The 22,678-nt window shown below is 42.8% G+C and overlaps 1 protein-coding gene and 1 pseudogene across 2 annotated transcripts in view; both read right to left on the reverse strand.

The window, feature by feature from the left end:
* Window positions 1-22,678, reverse strand: part of LOC134941278 (beta-1,4-galactosyltransferase 1-like) — a 672,500-nt gene that overhangs the window by 36,152 nt on the left and 613,670 nt on the right. The window lies entirely within an intron of this gene.
* On the reverse strand, window positions 18,494-18,612 carry LOC134944500 (5S ribosomal RNA; annotated as a pseudogene).

The following is a 22,678-nucleotide window of genomic DNA, read 5'->3' on the forward strand; positions in this document are numbered from 1 at the left end:
ATTGAACTTGTTTGTTATCCAGAGAGTGCCTACTATTGCAGATTTTCCTGGCTCAACATCACTTGACTGAAGGTATTAAGTGGTGGGTAATTCTAGAAAGTGGAGCCTCATCAAACTGGGGTCTACTGCAACAGATATGTCTTCTTTTGGACCCCAGCCTTCTGTCCCATATGATCCACCTGCACTCAAATGCAGTCCATTGCAAGTAAATGTAGCCAAAGATGTGTAGAAAACCAGGACATATCTGGGTGACCCGGCCACCATCTGTTTCTGGATTGACTTTTACCTTAACATTTCTGGAGGCAACATCTAGTTGATTTATCTAGCAATTTTCTTAGCAGAAAGTACCTGTATTTATAAACACTCTACTTCTCTTTTATTAGGAACTGGCAGGTCAGCTTCCATTTTGCAATTTTCACCGTTTTCAGCCATCTAGAAGTAACCATAACACCAGCAATCCCCTTTCGAGACAAGTAAGCTTTAATAATAAACTCCTTTATTATATTATAGTTAAGTTAATAAAGCCTTCTGCTAAAATTCTATGAAGCCATTTTCTACAAGCACTTAATACATTAATTGTTTTTGCACTCTCCATGTTCACCTGTGAAGCTCTACTACCATCTTGTGGTAGCTATGAAGAATGGCTTACCAGATGCCTAAAGTCATAAGGTTTAAAGAGGGAGTAACCTTTATTAATGTCCATGCTCCACACTTACTTTTTGGAAAATATCTCACCAGGGGGCATACAGTATTTGTTAAACTTATTTTGCAGGAAATCCCCCACAAAATGTAATCATCCCCATAATGTATGTAAGAGGTACTACAGCAGATATTAGAAATATATGCTCCAGTTCCCTCATTTCCAATAATTATGTACAGATAACGTTTAATGATACTTTTGATACATTGCCAGCATGATAAGTCACACAACATCTTATGGAAATGGGAGGAAAAGTACATTTACAGTATTTTAAGTTAAAAATCAATCAATCAATCAATCAATCGTACATATCAGGATAAGTAATGCAAATATACAGTAGTTAGAGAGCTGTAATATAGGATAGATGAGTCCCATGTGAGGTAAGAGATACGCAACAGTTATAGATTGGAGAAGGAATTCAGCATGGCAGGACTCTTATTGTAGTAATCATACCACTCTCACCATGGGGCATATATAATAGAGTCCGAGATTGCCGGAGGTGCGGGATGCCGGATAATCTCTGACTTTTTTTTTAAAATCAGCAATCAGTTATAAGGAAAAAACCTTGCATTGTAAATGATTACAGATTCCCAGTGTGCCTATGCATTAAAACAGCCCTGGCTCTGATGATTTACCAATAGAGGACCTTATCATGAGCCCCAATAATGGAAATCTAAATTGCAAAATAGTCTAGAAACGATAAAAATAGCATAGGATTAGTGGGTGATCATTTATGAAGTGTGACAAAAGAAACAAAAATAAATCTGATACAGTGGAGCATTTCCCTTTGTATTTATAGCATAAAACAGGGGTTCTCAACCTCAACCCTCAAATTATCCCAACAGGTCATGTCCTGAGGATTTCTGTGGAAGCAGGTGGGATAATTACTGACCCAGCAAAATAGATGCTAACTCCTGCATGATTAAGGAAATTCTCAAAAGATGAGCGGTTGGTGATACATGAAGATTGGAATAGAGATTCACACAGAACCAAATTTTACTTTATTATTATTATTATTATTATTATTGTCCCTATGTATTCTTATTCTTTATTCATATTCTCATTGCTTAATTTCTTTAAAATAAAAAAAAAAATATTAAATATTATTGTACACCCACCAAGGACTCCCATCACACCTCCATTTTCTTGCTGGGTTTCAGTGTGCACGACACAAGTATCTGTTTAGGCCAGTGGTTCCCACACTATGTGCCGTGGCACCCTAGGGTGCCTCGGGACACTTGTAGGGGTGCCTTGGATTGGTGGTCCAGGACCAATTAAAATTATTTATGGTCAATGTAATAGAGAAAACCTCTGCTGGTGGCTGCTAATCATAAAATATGTGGACAAACTGAAGCAAATCCTGTCCCTCACCACATAATTTAACTTATGGATGACACATAAACACAATTTACTTTATTTAATATTTCTAAATGTCTTAATAAGAAGCTTTTGTCCTGGAGGTGGAGTGAAAAAAATTCTGATACTCTAGGGCGCCGTGATTCCAAAAAGTTTGGGAACCACTGGTTTAGGCTCTCAAAGATGACCTCTTTTACAGCAAGTCTGTTAACACATAGCAACAGCAGCAGCTACATTCAGTCCCATAATTCACAGGCGTCCATATCCAAACATTTAGATTTCACAAATGCTCAATCAGGAAAAAAATAATAAATTAAGAAAATAATATTGTCTATTTAGTTTCTCTGGTGATCCGATGTCAACTGTGATTTTAGTATAAAGCTGGTGCTTTGTGTATATGATGGCGTCAGAGTCTAAGGAACTCAGTCCATCCACGTGCATGTACCTGGCAGCCTGTTGTATCAGGGGAAAACTAAATACATATTAGTTACATTTATTGAACAAGTATGAATTAGAACAGAAAAGTCATGAAGTATGACAGTTCGTTTTCATTTTAATTATGTATGCATATTTACTAAGTAGGACAGCTTAAAGGGGCAGTCTTACCCATTTACACTACACTGAAGATGTTGTATGGTAGAGTGTAAATATTTTTCAGTTACTGGTAAATGTCAGCCTGACAGTACTAAAACAAGTATCAAAGTGCCACATCCAAACAAGGCACCCCTGCCCCTAGGCACGTGTCTATAGTAGAGATGTGCACTTGAAATTTTTCGGGTTTTGTGTTTTGGTTTTGGGTTCGGTTCCGCGGCCGTGTTTTGGGTTCGACCGCGTTTTGGCAAAACCTCACCGAATTTTTTTTGTCGGATTCGGGTGTGTTTTGGATTCGGGTGTTTTTTTTTAAAAAACACTAAAAAACAGCTTAAATCATAGAATTTGGGGGTCATTTTGATCCCAAAGTATTATTAACCTCAAAAACCATAATTTCCACTCATTTTCAGTCTATTCTGAATACCTCACACCTCACAATATTATTTTTAGTCCTAAAATTTGCACCTAGGTCGCTGGATGACTAAGCTAAGCGACCCTAGTGGCCGACACAAACACCGTGCCCATCTAGGAGTGGCACTGCAGTGTCACGCAGGATGGCCCTTCCAAAAAACACTCCCCAAACAGCACATGACGCAAAGAAAAAAAGAGGCGCAATGAGGTAGCTGTGTGAGTAAGATAAGCGACCCTAGTGGCCGACACAAACACCGGGCCCATCTAGGAGTGGCACTGCAGTGTCACGCAGGATGGCCCTTCCAAAAAACCCTCCCCAAACAGCACATGACGCAAAGAAAAAAAGAGGCGCAATGAGGTAGCTGTGTGAGTAAGATAAGCGACCCTAGTGGCCGACACAAACACCGGGCCCATCTAGGAGTGTCACTGCAGTGTCACGCAGGATGGCCCTTCCAAAAAACCCTCCCCAAACAGCACATGACGCAAAGAAAAAAAGAGGCGCAATGAGGTAGCTGTGTGAGTAAGATAAGCAACCCTAGTGGCCGACACAAACACCGGGCCCATCTAGGAGTGGCACTGCAGTGTCACGCAGGATGGCCCTTCCAAAAAACCCTCCCCAAACAGCACATGACGCAAAGAAAAAAAGAGGCGCAATGAGGTAGCTGTGTGAGTAAGATAAGCGACCCTAGTGGCCGACACAAACACCATGCCCATCTAGGAGTGGCACTGCAGTGTCACGCAGGATGGCCCTTCCAAAAAACCCTCCCCAAACAGCACATGACGCAAAGAAAAAAAGAGGCGCAATGAGGTAGCTGTGTGAGTAAGATAAGCGACCCTAGTGGCCGACACAAACACCGGGCCCATCTAGGAGTGGCACTGCAGTGTCACGCAGGATGGCCCTTCCAAAAAACCCTCCCCAAACAGCACATGACGCAAAGAAAAAAAGAGGCGCAATGAGGTAGCTGTGTGAGTAAGATAAGCGACCCTAGTGGCCGACACAAACACCGGGCCCATATAGGAGTGGCACTGCAGTGTCACGCAGGATGGCCCTTCCAAAAAACCCTCCCCAAACAGCACATGACGCAAAGAAAAAAAGAGGCGCAATGAGGTAGCTGTGTGAGTAAGATAAGCGACCCTAGTGGCCGACACAAACACCGTGCCCATCTAGGAGTGGCACTGCAGTGTCACGCAGGATGGCCCTTCCAAAAAACACTCCCCAAACAGCACATGACACAAAGAAAAAAAGAGGCGCAATGAGGTAGCTGTGTGAGTAAGATAAGCGACCCTAGTGGCCGACACAAACACCGGGCCCATCTAGGAGTGGCACTGCAGTGTCACGCAGGATGGCCCTTCCAAAAAACATTCCACAAACAGCACATGACGCAAAGAAAAATTAAAGAAAAAAGAGGTGCAAGATGGAATTGTCCTTGGGCCCTCCCACCCACCCTGATGTTGTATAAACAGGACATGCACACTTTAACCAACCCATCATTTCAGTGACAGGGTCTGCCACATGACTGTGACTGAAATGACGGGTTGGTTTGGACCCCCACCAAAAAAGAAGCAATTAATCTCTCCTTGCACAAACTGGCTCTACAGAGGCAAGATGTCCACCTCATCATCATCCTCCGATATATCACCGTGTACATCCCCCTCCTCACAGATTATCAATTCGTCCCCACTGGAATCCACCATCTCAGCTCCCTGTGTACTTTGTGGAGGCAATTGCTGCTGGTCAATGTCTCCACGGAGGAATTGATTATAATTCATTTTAATGAACATCATCTTCTCCACATTTTCTGGATGTAACCTCGTACGCCGATTGCTGACAAGGTGAGCGGCGGCACTAAACACTCTTTCGGAGTACACACTTGTGGGAGGGCAACTTAGGTAGAATAAAGCCAGTTTGTGCAAGGGCCTCCAAATTGCCTCTTTTTCCTGCCAGAATAAGTACGGACTGTGTGACGTGCCTACTTGGATGCGGTCACTCATATAATCCTCCACCATTCTTTCAATGGTGAGAGAATCATATGCAGTGACAGTAGACGACATGTCCGTAATCGTTGTCAGGTCCTTCAGTCCGGACCAGATGTCAGCATCAGCAGTCGCTCCAGACTGCCCTGCATCACCGCCAGCGGGTGGGCTCGGAATTCTGAGCCTTTTCCTCGCACCCCCAGTTGCGGGAGAATGTGAAGGAGGAGATGTTGACAGGTCGCGTTCCGCTTGACTTGACAATTTTCTCACCAGCAGGTCTTTCAACCCCAGCAGACTTGTGTCTGCCGGAAAGAGAGATCCAAGGTAGGCTTTAAATCTAGGATCGAGCACGGTGGCCAAAATGTAGTGCTCTGATTTCAACAGATTGACCACCCGTGAATCCTTGTTAAGCGAATTAAGGGCTCCATCCACAAGTCCCACATGCCTAGCGGAATCGCTCCGTGTTAGCTCCTCCTTCAATGTCTCCAGCTTCTTCTGCAAAAGCCTGATGAGGGGAATGACCTGACTCAGGCTGGCAGTGTCTGAACTGACTTCACGTGTGGCAAGTTCAAAGGGCATCAGAACCTTGCACAACGTTGAAATCATTCTCCACTGCGCTTGAGACAGGTGCATTCCACCTCCTATATCGTGCTCAATTGTATAGGCTTGAATGGCCTTTTGCTGCTCCTCCAACCTCTGAAGCATATAGAGGGTTGAATTCCACCTCGTTACCACTTCTTGCTTCAGATGATGGCAGGGCAGGTTCAGTAGTTTTTGGTGGTGCTCCAGTCTTCTGTACGTGGTGCCTGTACGCCGAAAGTGTCCCACAATTCTTCTGGCCACCGACAGCATCTCTTGCACGCCCCTGTCGTTTTTTAAAAAATTCTGCACCACCAAATTCAAGGTATGTGCAAAACATGGGACGTGCTGGAATTTGCCCATATTTAATGCACACACAATATTGCTGGCGTTGTCCGATGCCACAAATCCACAGGAGAGTCCAATTGGGGTAAGCCATTCCGCGATGATCTTCCTCAGTTGCCGTAAGAGGTTTTCAGCTGTGTGCGTATTCTGGAAACCGGTGATACAAAGCGTAGCCTGCCTAGGAAAGAGTTGGCGTTTGCGAGATGCTACTACTGGTGCCGCCGCTGCTGTTCTTGCGGCGGGAGTCCATACATCTACCCAGTGGGCTGTCACAGTCATATAGTCCTGACCCTGCCCTGCTCCACTTGTCCACATGTCCGTGGTTAAGTGGACATTGGGTACAGCTGCATTTTTTAGGACACTGGTGAGTCTTTTTCTGAGGTCTGTGTACATTTTCGGTATCGCCTGCCTAGAGAAGTGGAACCTAGATGGTATTTGGTAACGGGGGCACACTACCTCAAGAAATTGTGTAGTTCCCTGTGAACTAACGGCGGATACCGGACGCACGTCTAACACCAACATAGTTGTCAAGGCCTCAGTTATCCGCTTTGCAGCAGGATGACTGCTGTGATATTTCATCTTCCTCGCAAAGGACTGTTGGACAGTCAATTGCTTACTGGAAGTAGTACAAGTGGGCTTACGACTTCCCCTCTGGGATGACGATCGACTCCCAGCAGCAACAACAGCAGCGCCAGCAGCAGTAGGCATTACACTCAAGGATGCATCGGAGGAATCCCAGGCAGGAGAGGACTCGTCAGAATTGCCAGTGACATGGCCTGCAGGACTATTGGCATTCCTGGGGAAGGAGGAAATTGACACTGAGGGAGTTGGTGGGGTGGTTTGCGTGAGCTTGGTTACAAGAAGAAGGGATTTACTGGTCAGTGGACTGCTTCCGCTGTCACCCAAAGTTTTTGAACTTGTCACTGACTTATTATGAATGCGCTGCAGGTGACGTATAAGGGAGGATGTTCCGAGGTGGTTAACGTCCTTACCCCTACTTATTACAGCTTGACAAAGGCAACACACGGCTTGACACCTGTTGTCCGCTTTTCTGTTGAAATACCTCCACACTGAAGAGCTGATTTTTTTGGTATTTTCACCAGGCATGTCAACGGCCATATTCCTCCCACGGACAACAGGTGTCTCCCCGGGTGCCTGACTTAAACAAACCACCTCACCATCAGAATCCTCCTGGTCAATTTCCTCCCCAGCGCCAGCAACACCCATATCCTCCTCATCCTGGTGTACTTCAACACTGACATCTTCAATCTGACTATCAGGAACGGGACTGCGGGTGCTCCTTCCAGCACTTGCAGGGGGCGTGCAAATGGTGGAAGGCGCATGCTCTTCATGTCCAGTGTTGGGAAGGTCAGGCATCGCAACCGACACAATTGGACTCTCCTTGTGGATTTGGGATTTCGAAGAACGCACAGTTCTTTGCGGTGCTTTTGCCAGCTTGAGTCTTTTCAGTTTTCTAGCGAGAGGCTGAGTGCTTCCATCCTCATGTGAAGCTGAACCACTAGCCATGAACATAGGCCAGGGCCTCAGCCGTTCCTTGCCACTCCGTGTGGTAAATGGCATATTGGCAAGTTTACGCTTCTCCTCCGACAATTTTATTTTAGGTTTTGGAGTCCTTTTTTTACTGATATTTGGTGTTTTGGATTTGACATGCTCTGTACTATGACATTGGGCATCGGCCTTGGCAGACGACGTTGCTGGCATTTCATCATCTCGGCCATGACTAGTGGCAGCAGCTTCAGCACGAGGTGGAAGTGGATCTTGATCTTTCCCTAATTTTGGAACCTCAACATTTTTGTTCTCCATATTTTAATAGGCACAACTAAAAGGCACCTCAGGTAAACAATGGAGATGGATGGATACTAGTATACTTATGGATGGACTGCCGAGTGCCGACACAGAGGTAGCTACAGCCGTGGACTACCGTACTGTGTCTGCTGCTAATATAGACTGGATGATTGATAATGAGATGAAATCAATATATATATGTATGTATGTATAATATCACTAGTACTGCAGCCGGACAGGTAGATAATATATTTATTTGGTAATGATGACTGATGACGGACCTGCTGGACACTGTCAGCTCAGCAGCACCGCAGACTGCTACAGTAAGCTACTATACTATAGTAGTATGTACAAAGAAGAAAGAAAAAAAAAACTACGGGTAGGTGGTATACAATTATGGATGGACTGCCGAGTGCCGACACAGAGGTAGCTACAGCCGTGGACTAACGTACTGTGTCTGCTGCTAATATAGACTGGATGATTGATAATGAGATGAAATCAATATATATATGTATGTATATATAATATCACTAGTACTGCAGACGGACAGGTAGATAATATATTTATTAGGTAATGATGACTGATGACGGACCTGCTGGACACTGTCAGCTCAGCAGCACCGCAGACTGCTACAGTAAGCTACTATACTCTATAGTAGTATGTACAAAGAAGAAAGAAAAAAAAAAACCACGGGTAGGTGGTATACAATTATGGATGGACTGCCGAGTGCCGACACAGAGGTAGCTACAGCCGTGGACTAACGTACTGTGTCTGCTGCTAATATAGACTGGATGATTGATAATGAGATGAAATCAATATATATATGTATGTATATATAATATCACTAGTACTGCAGCCGGACAGGTAGATAATATATTTATTAGGTAATGATGACTGATGACGGACCTGCTGGACACTGTCAGCTCAGCAGCACCGCAGACTGCTACAGTAAGCTACTATACTATAGTAGTATGTACAAAGAAGAAAGAAAAAAAAAAAACCACGGGTAGGTGGTATACAATTATGGATGGACTGCCGAGTGCCGACACAGAGGTAGCTACAGCCGTGGACTAACGTACTGTGTCTGCTGCTAATATAGACTGGATGATTGATAATGAGATGAAATCAATATATATATGTATGTATGTATAATATCACTAGTACTGCAGCCGGACAGGTAGATAATATATTTATTAGGTAATGATGACTGATGACGGACCTGCTGGACACTGTCAGCTCAGCAGCACCGCAGACTGCTACAGTAAGCTACTATACTATAGTAGTATGTACAAAGAAGAAAGAAAAAAAAAACCACGGGTAGGTGGTATACAATTATGGATGGACTGCCGAGTGCCGACACAGAGGTAGCTACAGCCGTGGAATAACGTACTGTGTCTGCTGCTAATATAGACTGGATGATTGATAATGAGATGAAATCAATATATATATGTATGTATATATAATATCACTAGTACTGCAGCCGGACAGGTAGATAATATATTTATTAGGTAATGATGACTGATGACGGACCTGCTGGACACTGTCAGCTCAGCAGCACTGCAGACTGCTACAGTAAGCTACTATACTCTATAGTAGTATGTACAAAGAAGAAAGAAAAAAAAAACCACGGGTAGGTGGTATACAATTATGGATGGACTGCCGAGTGCCGACACAGAGGTAGCTACAGCCGTGGACTAACGTACTGTGTCTGCTGCTAATATAGACTGGATGATTGATAATGAGATGAAATCAATATATATATGTATGTATATATAATATCACTAGTACTGCAGCCGGACAGGTAGATAATATATTTATTAGGTAATGATGACTGATGACGGACCTGCTGGACACTGTCAGCTCAGCAGCACCGCAGACTGCTACAGTAAGCTACTATACTATAGTAGTATGTACAAAGAAGAAAGAAAAAAAAAACCACGGGTAGGTGGTATACAATTATGGATGGACTGCCGAGTGCCGACACAGAGGTAGCTACAGCCGTGGACTAACGTACTGTGTCTGCTGCTAATATAGACTGGATGATTGATAATGAGATGAAATCAATATATATATATATGTATATATAATATCACTAGTACTGCAGCCGGACAGGTAGATAATATATTTATTAGGTAATGATGACTGATGACGGACCTGCTGGACACTGTCAGCTCTGCAGCACCGCAGACTGCTACAGTAAGCTACTATACTATAGTAGTATGTACAAAGAAGAAAGAAAAAAAAAAAAACCACGGGTAGGTGGTATACAATTATGGATGGACTGCCGAGTGCCGACACAGAGGTAGCTACAGCCGTGGACTAACGTACTGTGTCTGCTGCTAATATAGACTGGATGATTGATAATGAGATGAAATCAATATATATATGTATGTATGTATAATATCACTAGTACTGCAGCCGGACAGGTAGATAATATATTTATTAGGTAATGATGACTGATGACGGACCTGCTGGACACTGTCAGCTCAGCAGCACCGCAGACTGCTACAGTAAGCTACTATACTATAGTAGTATGTACAAAGAAGAAAGAAAAAAAAAACCACGGGTAGGTGGTATACAATTATGGATGGACTGCCGAGTGCCGACACAGAGGTAGCTACAGCCGTGGACTAACGTACTGTGTCTGCTGCTAATATAGACTGGATGATTGATAATGAGATGAAATCAATATATATATGTATGTATATATAATATCACTAGTACTGCAGCCGGACAGGTAGATAATATATTTATTAGGTAATGATGACTGATGACGGACCTGCTGGACACTGTCAGCTCAGCAGCACCGCAGACTGCTACAGTAAGCTACTATACTCTATAGTAGTATGTACAAAGAAGAAAGAAAAAAAAAACCACGGGTAGGTGGTATACAATTATGGATGGACTGCCGAGTGCCGACACAGAGGTAGCTACAGCCGTGGACTAACGTACTGTGTCTGCTGCTAATATAGACTGGATGATTGATAATGAGATGAAATCAATATATATATGTATGTATATATAATATCACTAGTACTGCAGCCGGACAGGTAGATAATATATTTATTAGGTAATGATGACTGATGACGGACCTGCTGGACACTGTCAGCTCAGCAGCACCGCAGACTGCTACAGTAAGCTACTATACTATAGTAGTATGTACAAAGAAGAAAGAAAAAAAAAACCACGGGTAGGTGGTATACAATTATGGATGGACTGCCGAGTGCCGACACAGAGGTAGCTACAGCCGTGGACTAACGTACTGTGTCTGCTGCTAATATAGACTGGATGATTGATAATGAGATGAAATCAATATATATATATATGTATATATAATATCACTAGTACTGCAGCCGGACAGGTAGATAATATATTTATTAGGTAATGATGACTGATGACGGACCTGCTGGACACTGTCAGCTCTGCAGCACCGCAGACTGCTACAGTAAGCTACTATACTATAGTAGTATGTACAAAGAAGAAAGAAAAAAAAAAAAACCACGGGTAGGTGGTATACAATTATGGATGGACTGCCGAGTGCCGACACAGAGGTAGCTACAGCCGTGGACTAACGTACTGTGTCTGCTGCTAATATAGACTGGATGATTGATAATGAGATGAAATCAATATATATATGTATGTATGTATAATATCACTAGTACTGCAGCCGGACAGGTAGATAATATATTTATTAGGTAATGATGACTGATGACGGACCTGCTGGACACTGTCAGCTCAGCAGCACCGCAGACTGCTACAGTAAGCTACTATACTATAGTAGTATGTACAAAGAAGAAAGAAAAAAAAAACCACGGGTAGGTGGTATACAATTATGGATGGACTGCCGAGTGCCGACACAGAGGTAGCTACAGCCGTGGACTAACGTACTGTGTCTGCTGCTAATATAGACTGGATGATTGATAATGAGATGAAATCAATATATATATGTATGTATATATAATATCACTAGTACTGCAGCCGGACAGGTAGATAATATATTTATTAGGTAATGATGACTGATGACGGACCTGCTGGACACTGTCAGCTCAGCAGCACCGCAGACTGCTACAGTAAGCTACTATACTCTATAGTAGTATGTACAAAGAAGAAAGAAAAAAAAAACCACGGGTAGGTGGTATACAATTATGGATGGACTGCCGAGTGCCGACACAGAGGTAGCTACAGCCGTGGACTAACGTACTGTGTCTGCTGCTAATATAGACTGGATGATTGATAATGAGATGAAATCAATATATATATGTATGTATATATAATATCACTAGTACTGCAGCCGGACAGGTAGATAATATATTTATTAGGTAATGATGACTGATGACGGACCTGCTGGACACTGTCAGCTCAGCAGCACCGCAGACTGCTACAGTAAGCTACTATACTATAGTAGTATGTACAAAGAAGAAAGAAAAAAAAAACCACGGGTAGGTGGTATACAATTATGGATGGACTGCCGAGTGCCGACACAGAGGTAGCTACAGCCGTGGACTAACGTACTGTGTCTGCTGCTAATATAGACTGGATGATTGATAATGAGATGAAATCAATATATATATATATGTATATATAATATCACTAGTACTGCAGCCGGACAGGTAGATAATATATTTATTAGGTAATGATGACTGATGACGGACCTGCTGGACACTGTCAGCTCAGCAGCACCGCAGACTGCTACAGTAAGCTACTATACTATAGTAGTATGTACAAAGAAGAAAGAAAAAAAAAAAACCACGGGTAGGTGGTATACAATTATGGATGGACTGCCGAGTGCCGACACAGAGGTAGCTACAGCCGTGGACTAACGTACTGTGTCTGCTGCTAATATAGACTGGATGATTGATAATGAGATGAAATCAATATATATATGTATGTATATATAATATCACTAGTACTGCAGCCGGACAGGTAGATAATATACTTATTAGGTAATGATGACTGATGACGGACCTGCTGGACACTGTCAGCTCAGCAGCACCGCAGACTGCTACAGTAAGCTACTATACTATAGTAGTATGTACAAAGAAGAAAGAAAAAAAAAAACCCACGGGTAGGTGGTATACAATTATGGATGGACTGCCGAGTGCCGACACAGAGGTAGCTACAGCCGTGGACTAACGTACTGTGTCTGCTGCTAATATAGACTGGATGATTGATAATGAGATGAAATCAATATATATATGTATGTATATATAATATCACTAGTACTGCAGCCGGACAGGTAGATAATATATTTATTAGGTAATGATGACTGATGACGGACCTGCTGGACACTGTCAGCTCAGCAGCACCGCAGACTGCTACAGTAAGCTATTATACTCTATAGTAGTATGTGCAAAGAAGAAAGAAAAAAAAAAAACCACGGGTAGGTGGTATACAATTATGGATGGACTGCCGAGTGCCGACACAGAGGTAGCTACAGCCGTGGACTAACGTACTGTGTCTGCTGCTAATATAGAGTCTAGACTGGATGATAAATTATTGATAATGAGATGAAATCAATATAATATCACTAGTACTGCAGCCGGACAGGTACTATATATATTTATTATGTAATGACTGATGACGTACCTGCTGGACACTGTCAGGTCAGCACAGCACCGCAGACTGCTACAGTAAGCTACTATAGTAGTATGTATAAAGAAGAATGAAAAAAAAAAAAAACACGGGTAGGTGGTATACAATATTATATATATATATATATATATATTATATACAATTTTATATATATATATATATATATATATATATATATATTAAACTGGTGGTGATTGATTATTAAACTGGTGGTCACTTCAGGTCACGTTGCAACTTGCAACTAGTACTCCGAGGCCTAAGCAGACAATCACAAAATATATTATTATACTGGTGGTCAGTGTGGTCACAACAATGGCAGTGTGGCACTGACTCTGGCAGCAAAAGTGTGCACTGTACGTTATATGTACTCCTGAGTCCTGCTCTCAGACTCTAACTGCTCCTCACTGTCAGTGTCTCCCCCACAAGTCAGATAATACACTTACAGTCACACTATCTATTATCTAATCTATAAATATCACTTCAGCAAGTAGTATAGTAGTATACAGTATAGTAGTACTCCTCCTAATAATGCTCCCCAAAATACTGTGTCTCTCTCTTCTCTAAACGGAGAGGACGCCAGCCACGTCATCTCCCTATGACTCTCAATGCACGTGTGAAAATGGCGGCGACGCGCGGCTCCTTATATAGAATCCGAGTCTCGCGATAGAATCCGAGCCTCGCGAGAATCCGACAGCGTGATGATGACGTTCGGGCACGCTCGGGTTAGCCGAGCAAGGCGGGAAGATCCGAGCCTGCTCGGACCCGTGTAAAAAACCTGAAGTTCGGGCGGGTTCGGATTCAGAGGAACCGAACCCGCTCATCTCTAGTCTATAGATTATACATATATATATATATATATATATATACATATATAGAGATTCAAAAGTCGCAGTGCACCCTTGTCAAAGTTGCAGTACACCCTATTGTTTCAAAAACTGTGCTGGAGATGGGAAAACTGACTTAGATTCAAGATGGCCGATTTCAAGATGGCGCCCATGTTTGGTACATACCCTAAAAGATAGAAAGATAGTCCACCTCACCCATACCTTACTGGAGTATTCAGTTTTCCCATTTCCTGCACAGTTTTTGAAACGAAGGGTGTACTGCGACTTTTGAATCACCCTGTATATATATTAGTGATGAGCGGGTTCGGATCCTCGGGATCCGAACCCACCCGAACTTCACCTTTTTTTTCACGGGTCCGAGCAACTCGGATCCTCCCGCCTTGCTCGGTAAACCCGAGCGCGCCCGAACGTCATCATCCCGCGGTCGGATTCTCGCGAGATTCGTATTCTATATAAGGAGCCGTGCGTTGCCGCCATTTTTCACTCGTGCATTGGAGATGATCGTGAGAGGACGTGGCTGGCGTTCTCTCAGTTTCTATGTTCAGTGTGCTGCAAATATCTGTGCTCAGTGTGCTGCAAATATCTGTGCTCAGTGTGCTGCAAATATCTGTGCTCAGTGTGCTGCAAGTGCAAATATCTACGTTCTCTGCCTGAAAAACGCTCCATATCTGACTGTGCTCAGTGTGCTGCAAATATCTGTGCTCAGTGTGCTAATTGCTTTATTGTGGGGACTGGGGACCAGCAGTATTATATAGTAGGAGGACAGTGCAGAGTTTTGCTGACCAGTGACCACCAGTATTATACGTTCTCTGCCTGAAAAACGCTCCATATCTGTGCTCAGTGTGCTGCAAATATCTGTGCTCAGTCTGCTAATTGCTTTATTGTGGGGACTGGGGACCAGCCGTATTATATAGTAGGAGGACGAGGACAGTGCAGAGTTTTGCTGACCAGTGACCACCAGTATTATACGTTCTCTGCCTGAAAAACGCTCCATATCTGTGCTGCATTGTAGTACTGTATATAGTAGGAGGACAGTGCAGAATTTTGCTGACCACCAGTATAACTATATATATAGCAGTACGGTACAGTAGTCCACTGCTCTACCTACCTCTGTGTCGTCAAGTATACTATCCATCCATAACTGTGGTGCATTTCAGTTTTGCACAGTTTGCTGACCACCAGTATATAATATATAGCAGTACGGTACAGAAGGCCACTGCTCTACCTACCTCTGTGTCGTCAAGTATACTATCCATCCATACCTGTGGTGCATTTCAGTTTTGCACAGTTTGCTGACCACCAGTATATAATACATTATATAGCAGTACAGTACAGAAGGCCACTGCTCTACCTACCTCTGTGTCGTCAAGTATACTATACAACCATACCTGTGGAGCATTTCAGTTTTGCACAGTTTGCTGATCCACCAGTATATAATATATAGCAGTACGGTACAGTAGGCCACTGCTCTACCTACCTCTGTGTCATCAAGTATACTATCCATCCATACCTGTGGTGCATTTCAGTTTTGCACAGTTTGCTGACCACCAGTATATAATATATAGCAGTACGATACAGAAGGCCACTGCTCTACCTACCTCTGTGTCGTCAAGTATACTATCCATCCATACCTGTGGTGCACTTCAGTTTTGCACAGTTTGCTGACCACCAGTATATAATACATTATATAGCAGTACAGTACAGAAGGCCACTGCTCTACCTACCTCTGTGTCGTCAAGTATACTATACATCCATACCTGTGGTGCATTTCAGTTTTGCACATTTTGCTGACCACCAGTATATAATATATAGCAGTACGGTACAGTAGGCCACTGCTCTACCTACCTCTGTGTCGTCAAGTATACTATCCATCCATACCTGTGGTGCATTTCAGTTTTGCACATTTTGCTGACCACCAGTATATAATATATAGCAGTAGGGTACAGTAGGCCATTGCTCTACCTACCTCTGTGTCGTCAAGTATACTATCCATCCATACCTGTGGTGCATTTCAGTTTTGCACAGTTTGCTGACCACCAGTATATAATATATAGCAGTACGGTACAGTAGGCCACTGCTCTACCTACCTCTGTATCGTCAAGTATACTATCCATCCATACCTGTGGTGCATTTCATTTTTGCACATTTTGCTGACCACCAGTATATAATATATAGCAGTAGGGTACAGTAGGCCACTGCTCTACCTACCTCTGTGTCGTCAAGTATACTATCCATCCATACCGGTGGTGCATCTCAGTTTTGCACATTTTGCTGACCACCAGTATATAATATATAGCAGTAGGGTACAGTAGGCCACTGCTCTACCTACCTCTGTGTCGTCAAGTATACTATCCATCCATCCATACCTGTGGTGCATTTCAGTTTTGCACATTTTGCTGACCACCAGTATATAATATATAGCAGTAGGGTACAGTAGGCCACTACTCTACCTACCTCTGTGTCATCAAGTATACTATCCATCCATACCTGTGGTGCATTTCAGTTTTGCACAGTTTGCTGACCACCAGTATATAATATATAGCAGTACGGTACAGTAGGCCACTGCTCTACCTACCTCTGTGTCGTCAAGTATACTATCCATCCAAACCTGTGGTGCATTTCAGTTGTGCGCAGTATATATAGTAGTAGGCCATTGCTATTGATATATTACTGGCATATAATTCCACACATTAAAAAATGGAGAACAAAAATGTGGAGGGTAAAATAGGGAAAGATCAAGATCCACTTCCACCTCGTGCTGAAGCTGCTGCCACTAGTCATGGCCGAGATGATGAAATGCCATTAACGTCGTCTGTCAAGGCCGATGCCCAATGTCATAGTAGAGAGCATGTAAAATCCAAAAAAATAAAGCTCAGTAAAGTGACCCAAAAATCGAAATCAAAATTGTCTGAGGAAAAGCGTAAACTTGCCAATGTGCCATTTACGACACGGAGTGGCAAGGAACGGCTGAGGGCCTGGCCTATGTTCATGGCTAGTGGTTCAGCTTCACATGAGGATGGAAGCACTCATCCTCCTGCTAGAAAACTTAAAAGAGTTAAGATGGCAAAAGCACAGCAAAGAAATGTGCGTTCTTCTAAATCACAAATCCCCAAGGAGAGTCCAATTGTGTCGGTTGCGATGCCTGACCTTCCCAACACTGGACGGGAAGAGGTTGCGCCTTCCACCATTTGCTCACCCCCTGCAAGTGCTGGAAGGAGCACCCACAGTCCAGTTCCTGATAGTCACATTGAAGATGTCACTGTTGAAGTACACCAGGATGAGGATATGGGTGTTGCTGGCGCTTGGGAGGAAATTGGCAAGGAGGATTCTGATGGTGAGGTGGTTTGTTTAAGTCAGGCACTCGGGGAGACACCTGTTGTCCGTGGGACGAATATGGCCATTGACATGCCTGGTCAAAATACAAAAAAAAAATCACCTCTTCGGTGTGGAATTATTTCAACAGAAATGCGGACAACTGGTGTCAAGCCGTGTGTTGCCTTTGTCAAGCTGTAATAAGTAGGGGTAAGGACGTTAACCACCTAGGAACATCCTCCCTTATACGTCACCTGGACCGCATTCATCAGAAGTCAGTGACAAGTTCAAAAACTTTGGATGACAGCGGAAGCAGTCCACTGACCACTAAATCCCTTCCTCTTGTAACCAAGCTCCTGCAAACCACACCACCAACTCCCTCAGTGTCAATTTCCTCCTTAGACAGGAAAGCCAATAGAAAGGAGGGACTACCGCACAGGATATAATGAGTATAGATAAATAATGTTTTACAACCAAAATTAATAATACCAGAAAACAATGTTTTCTAATTCTAATATTGCTTGGTGGTGCACCCTGAGTCAGTATAAGAACATGAGAAATTACGGAGAAAAGAAGACTCTTTTGTGGGCGCACTCTTTGACTTGAAATGAATTTTAAATAATGGTCAGAATAGATTAAAAGTATAAATTTTTAATAATTCAACAAGATTAAGATAACAAGTGGTTCATGAAGAAGATAATGATCGAAGAAGATGATAGTATATTCAGATAGTACAAAGTACTTGATACACAATGAAAACTAAATTCTGACTGATAGAGGAGATTGAGTGTTTATAAACAAATTGTTTAGATTTTTAAACGGCACGTTCTACCACATTATAACCTGTTCCCTGTCAGTGTCAAATTCAAAATAAATACAACAGTCCAGATGCTGGTTAATCTTATCGATAATAAAGGGTGGAAAGTAAGGTGGCAGTGCGAATCATCTGTCAGTGTTAGACACTATAGGGCTAGACCAATGGGCTCTACTAAACTGAGTATTCCTCAATGGTCGCCCATTTGAGTACTGACCCAGCCCGACACTGATTAGCTTCCGAGATCAGACGGCTTCGGGCGTTTCCAGTGTGGTATGATAGTAGAGAAATTTGAACAATAATTGGAAGCTCTGGAATCACTGATGAGAGTCCACGAAATTACATAGTTATTTAAGACAGATATTAGAGGTAGAGGAAGCCAGATGGATCTGCTGCCAATGTTAGACAGGTGCTTGGCCCTGAATCAAATGGTGAGAGTCCACGAAATACAGAGATGAATGAAAATAGATAAAACTGCTGGAGATAGAGATAATATTGAGATTCAGAAATTTGCAAGACACAAAGTGTCAGAGAGCGCAAAACAAAGCCCAAGTATAGAAAGAAATGACAATGTAACCAGCAGGCTGTAAAAAAGTATCCAGCTGCAGGATGTTGAATGTAAGAAGGAGACAATAAAAATGACAGAGAAATGTAGCAAATTTGACAGTGGTATATCTTAAAACAGCAAGTGTATAGGGGTTTAAATCAAATCCCAGCGATTATCCTTGTGTATATACAGTAAATAACAAATTAGGATATAGAGTACAAAAATTATTGTGGATGTTCATGTAACTGTAATGCTGGAACAGGTTAGCGGATAACCTGGAAAATCATTGAATTGACTTTAGTCAGACAAAATATTTTATAACATCCAGCATATTAAATGACTGTGCAAAAATAGCAGGTCATTATTTACTAATAAATATCTTGTATTCAAAATGATGAAATGCAATTACAAAGATGAAAAAAAGGGGGCTGATATTACCGCGCTGGGTATTGTGCTGAAAAGACCCTTACAGTAGTCCTGTGAGGCCGTCCCGTGATTGCAGGTACCGCTGGCTTAGTAGAGACCCCGGTGTCTCGATTGGTGATGGAGGAGAGGGCGCCGGGCGCCGCCGGCCTGGCGGGGACGATCGCAAGTGCGGGAAGCCGTCCACTGAGTGGTCCTGTGAAGCCGTCCCGTGATTGCAGATGCCGCTGGCTTGATGGAGACCCCGTGTCTTGATTGGTAAGGGAGGAGAGGGCGCCGGGCGCCGCCGGCCTGGCGGGGACGATCGCAAATGAGGGAAGCCGTTCACTGCTGCAACGGAGACGGAACAGTCAGAGGAGATTCTGGGTACACTGAGGCTGAGGAAAAAACCGTGGCTTCTATCAGTCAGAGAGAAATGGTGTAGTCGGAAGACGCGTTTCACCCGTACACCGGGCTTGGTCACTTCCTGTTGAAGACTGGATCCCGGCGGTGCTTTTAACTGCAGGATAACCTGGATCATCCAATCAGGCGTATATGTGTTGATTAATTAATTGGCTACTGTGATCGACTTGTATCCTCCGGATAAATTGCAATTGCTCATAATCAGTTGTTGATTACCAGGAGATGTCGTTGTACATGTAAAAGAAAAAATTTTTTAAAAGAAGAAAAAGAAAGGTTTTTAAAAACACAACCAAAATTAGTAGTCATAGATATTCTGATATGTAAATTATAGGTAATAACCAAAGAAATGAAGACTGAATTAGATATTAGTGATTGCAGGTGATTAGTTAACTATGCAAACATGTAAGTACTGATGGAATCAACATAATGAGAGCGTGAAAGACGCGGTTTGTTAATAAATTAATTAAGGAATAATAACTTGACTAGGAACCACATGCTGGGTTGAAAGAATAAATGTGTAGCCTGATTTGAGGCTGCAAATAATCAGATTACCTTGGACTGTAACTAGGACAGTATAAAAATTAATTAATGGAACGAGTGCTGTGGAGTGCCCTGGTAAATGATAATAGGGGATTGGGTTAATGAAACTATATTATGTTATGCCTAGGTAAATGAACTGATTAAGAATAATACTGGAGAATAAATTTGAAAAAATGGGTGGTACATATGACACAATCAGTTCATACCTAATTAGGATTGGCATTATTCTGAAGCAAAGAGTAGTAAACACAGTTTAGATCTGTGACTGGTGAACTTAAGGGAACCCTTTTAATGTTCACCTGAGGGAGCTGGATGTGTCAGCTTATAATAGGTACCTATGTATTGATAGTAAAGGAATCTGGGAGGAATGAGGGGGAAGGGGGGTAGTATGGGTTAGAAAAGGGGGTGGCAGGGAGAGGGGGAAATGGGCAAGCGGAGGAGAGGATGGAAGGGGTGATGGACTATTGCAGGTTAAGGTTGCTTGCAGTATGGTGAACAGGGCGGGGGTTGGCAGTGAGCGCTGGGGGGATGAGAAATGGGTAAAGCAGAGTGCAGTGAGGAGAAAAGTGGAGAGTGCATATGTAGCTGGGGTATAGTGGGGTATGAAGTTATATTGTCAAATATATGTTGTAATGATAGTGGTATTGCAGGGGTTAGGAGGGGGGGGGGGGGAGGGAAAAAAAAGGGTGTGTAGGAGTGAATGGGATTGTGTGGTAGTGCTATGGGATGGTCAGGTGAGAGTAAGATAGATGTACTGTGGAGTCGTGTGCAGATTCATTGGAAATAATGATGTAAGGTTAACGAGTAAGAACATATTGTTTGGTAATGTGAGTATCATAGAAATACACTATAGTTGATGTACTCGTTTAGTCCTAAAGGTTTAAGCCCTCCCAGCTTAAAGGTCCATTCACTTTCTTTCTTAATGAGTTCCTTACTTAGGTCACCCCCACGTATGCCTAAGTGAACTCTATCCAAGCCAAATGCCCGCATTTCACATGGAGAATCATGGTGATGAGCATGGAAATGTCTGGCTACCGATGTCAATTTTTTGCCTTTCTGAAGATCGGATGAGGCATTCCTGATAGTACCCATGTGTTCCAAGATTCGGGTTTTGAATTTCCTCGTGGTCATGCCGATATAACGTTGATTGCAGCTGCAAATTAAACAGTAGATCATTCCTTCTGTGTTGCAATTAAAGAAATGTCGTATTTGAATGTCACGTCCTAATCTATCTGTTACTTTGTCTGTAATCTGGATCTGAGGACAGGCTTTACACTGTCCACAGGGAAAGGACCCAGTGGTATTGCTGGTTTTCATGGGATTACGTGTAAAGTGGCTCTGAACGAGCATATCCTTCACGTTGTTCGCTCGCCTCCAGCTAATTTGGAGCTTAGAATCCAAAAAGGGTGCCAGATCTGCATCAAGATGTAGAACCGGTAGATGTTTATGAATTGCATTTTTTATCTGGCGCCATTCTGGACAGAAGGTACCTACAAAGCGGATTGTGGCTTCATCCTTATCATCCTTTGGTTTGTCTTGGAAAATTAAGGCATCTCGGTTAGTTTTGAGAACAGCTTTCTGAGCTCTCTTCAAGGAACGTTTGCTGTACCCCCGTACTTGGAGTCTGTTCGCAAGTTCCTGACTTTTCTGTTTGTATATGTTGTCTTCTGTACAGTTGCGTCTGAGTCTGAGAAATTCCCCTTTGGGAATATTCTCGACAGTGGGCGGAAAGTGTGAGCTAGTCTGATACAAGATACTGTTGGTTGCTGTTTCTTTACGATAGAGCCCAGTGGCCAGGGTTCCATTGGCACTTTTGTAAATGTTAAGATCTAAAAAGGAAACCTTTTCTTTGCTTATGGTATGGGTCAAAAAAATATTACGATTGTTGTCATTCAGTAAATTGATGAAATCATATAGGAGTTGCTCATCACTGTCCCAGATCACAAGAATATCATCTATGAATCTGAGCCAGTTTAAAATATGTTGTGTGTATTTCTGATTCTCGTCACTGAACACAATGGTTTGTTCCCACCAGCCGAGAAACAGATTAGCATACGTGGGAGCACAGGCCGCTCCCATCGCTGTCCCTCGAATTTGCTGAAAAAATTGATCACCAAATGTAAAGAAGTTCTTGTTCAGTACAAAGTTTAACATTTCGCAAAGAAAGTCATTAAAGTCATTTTTTTCTTTCATGTCCAGAAAGAACTTAGTTGCTTGTACACCTTGTTGATGAGAGATACTACTGTATAGGGCCTCAACATCCAAGGTAACCAAAATACAATCTTTATCTACACAGATGTCATGTAATTTGCGTAGTAAGTCGGATGTATCTCTCAGATAAGAGGGTAGTGTTAAGACATGTTCCCTGAGATGTAGGTCCAAGAATTTGCTAGGTATCTCCAATAATCCCCCGTTTCCCGAGACAATGGGTCTACCTGGTG

The sequence above is a fragment of the Pseudophryne corroboree genome, chromosome 1 (genome assembly GCF_028390025.1).
Source record: "Pseudophryne corroboree isolate aPseCor3 chromosome 1, aPseCor3.hap2, whole genome shotgun sequence".
Lineage (NCBI taxonomy): Eukaryota > Metazoa > Chordata > Amphibia > Anura > Myobatrachidae > Pseudophryne > Pseudophryne corroboree.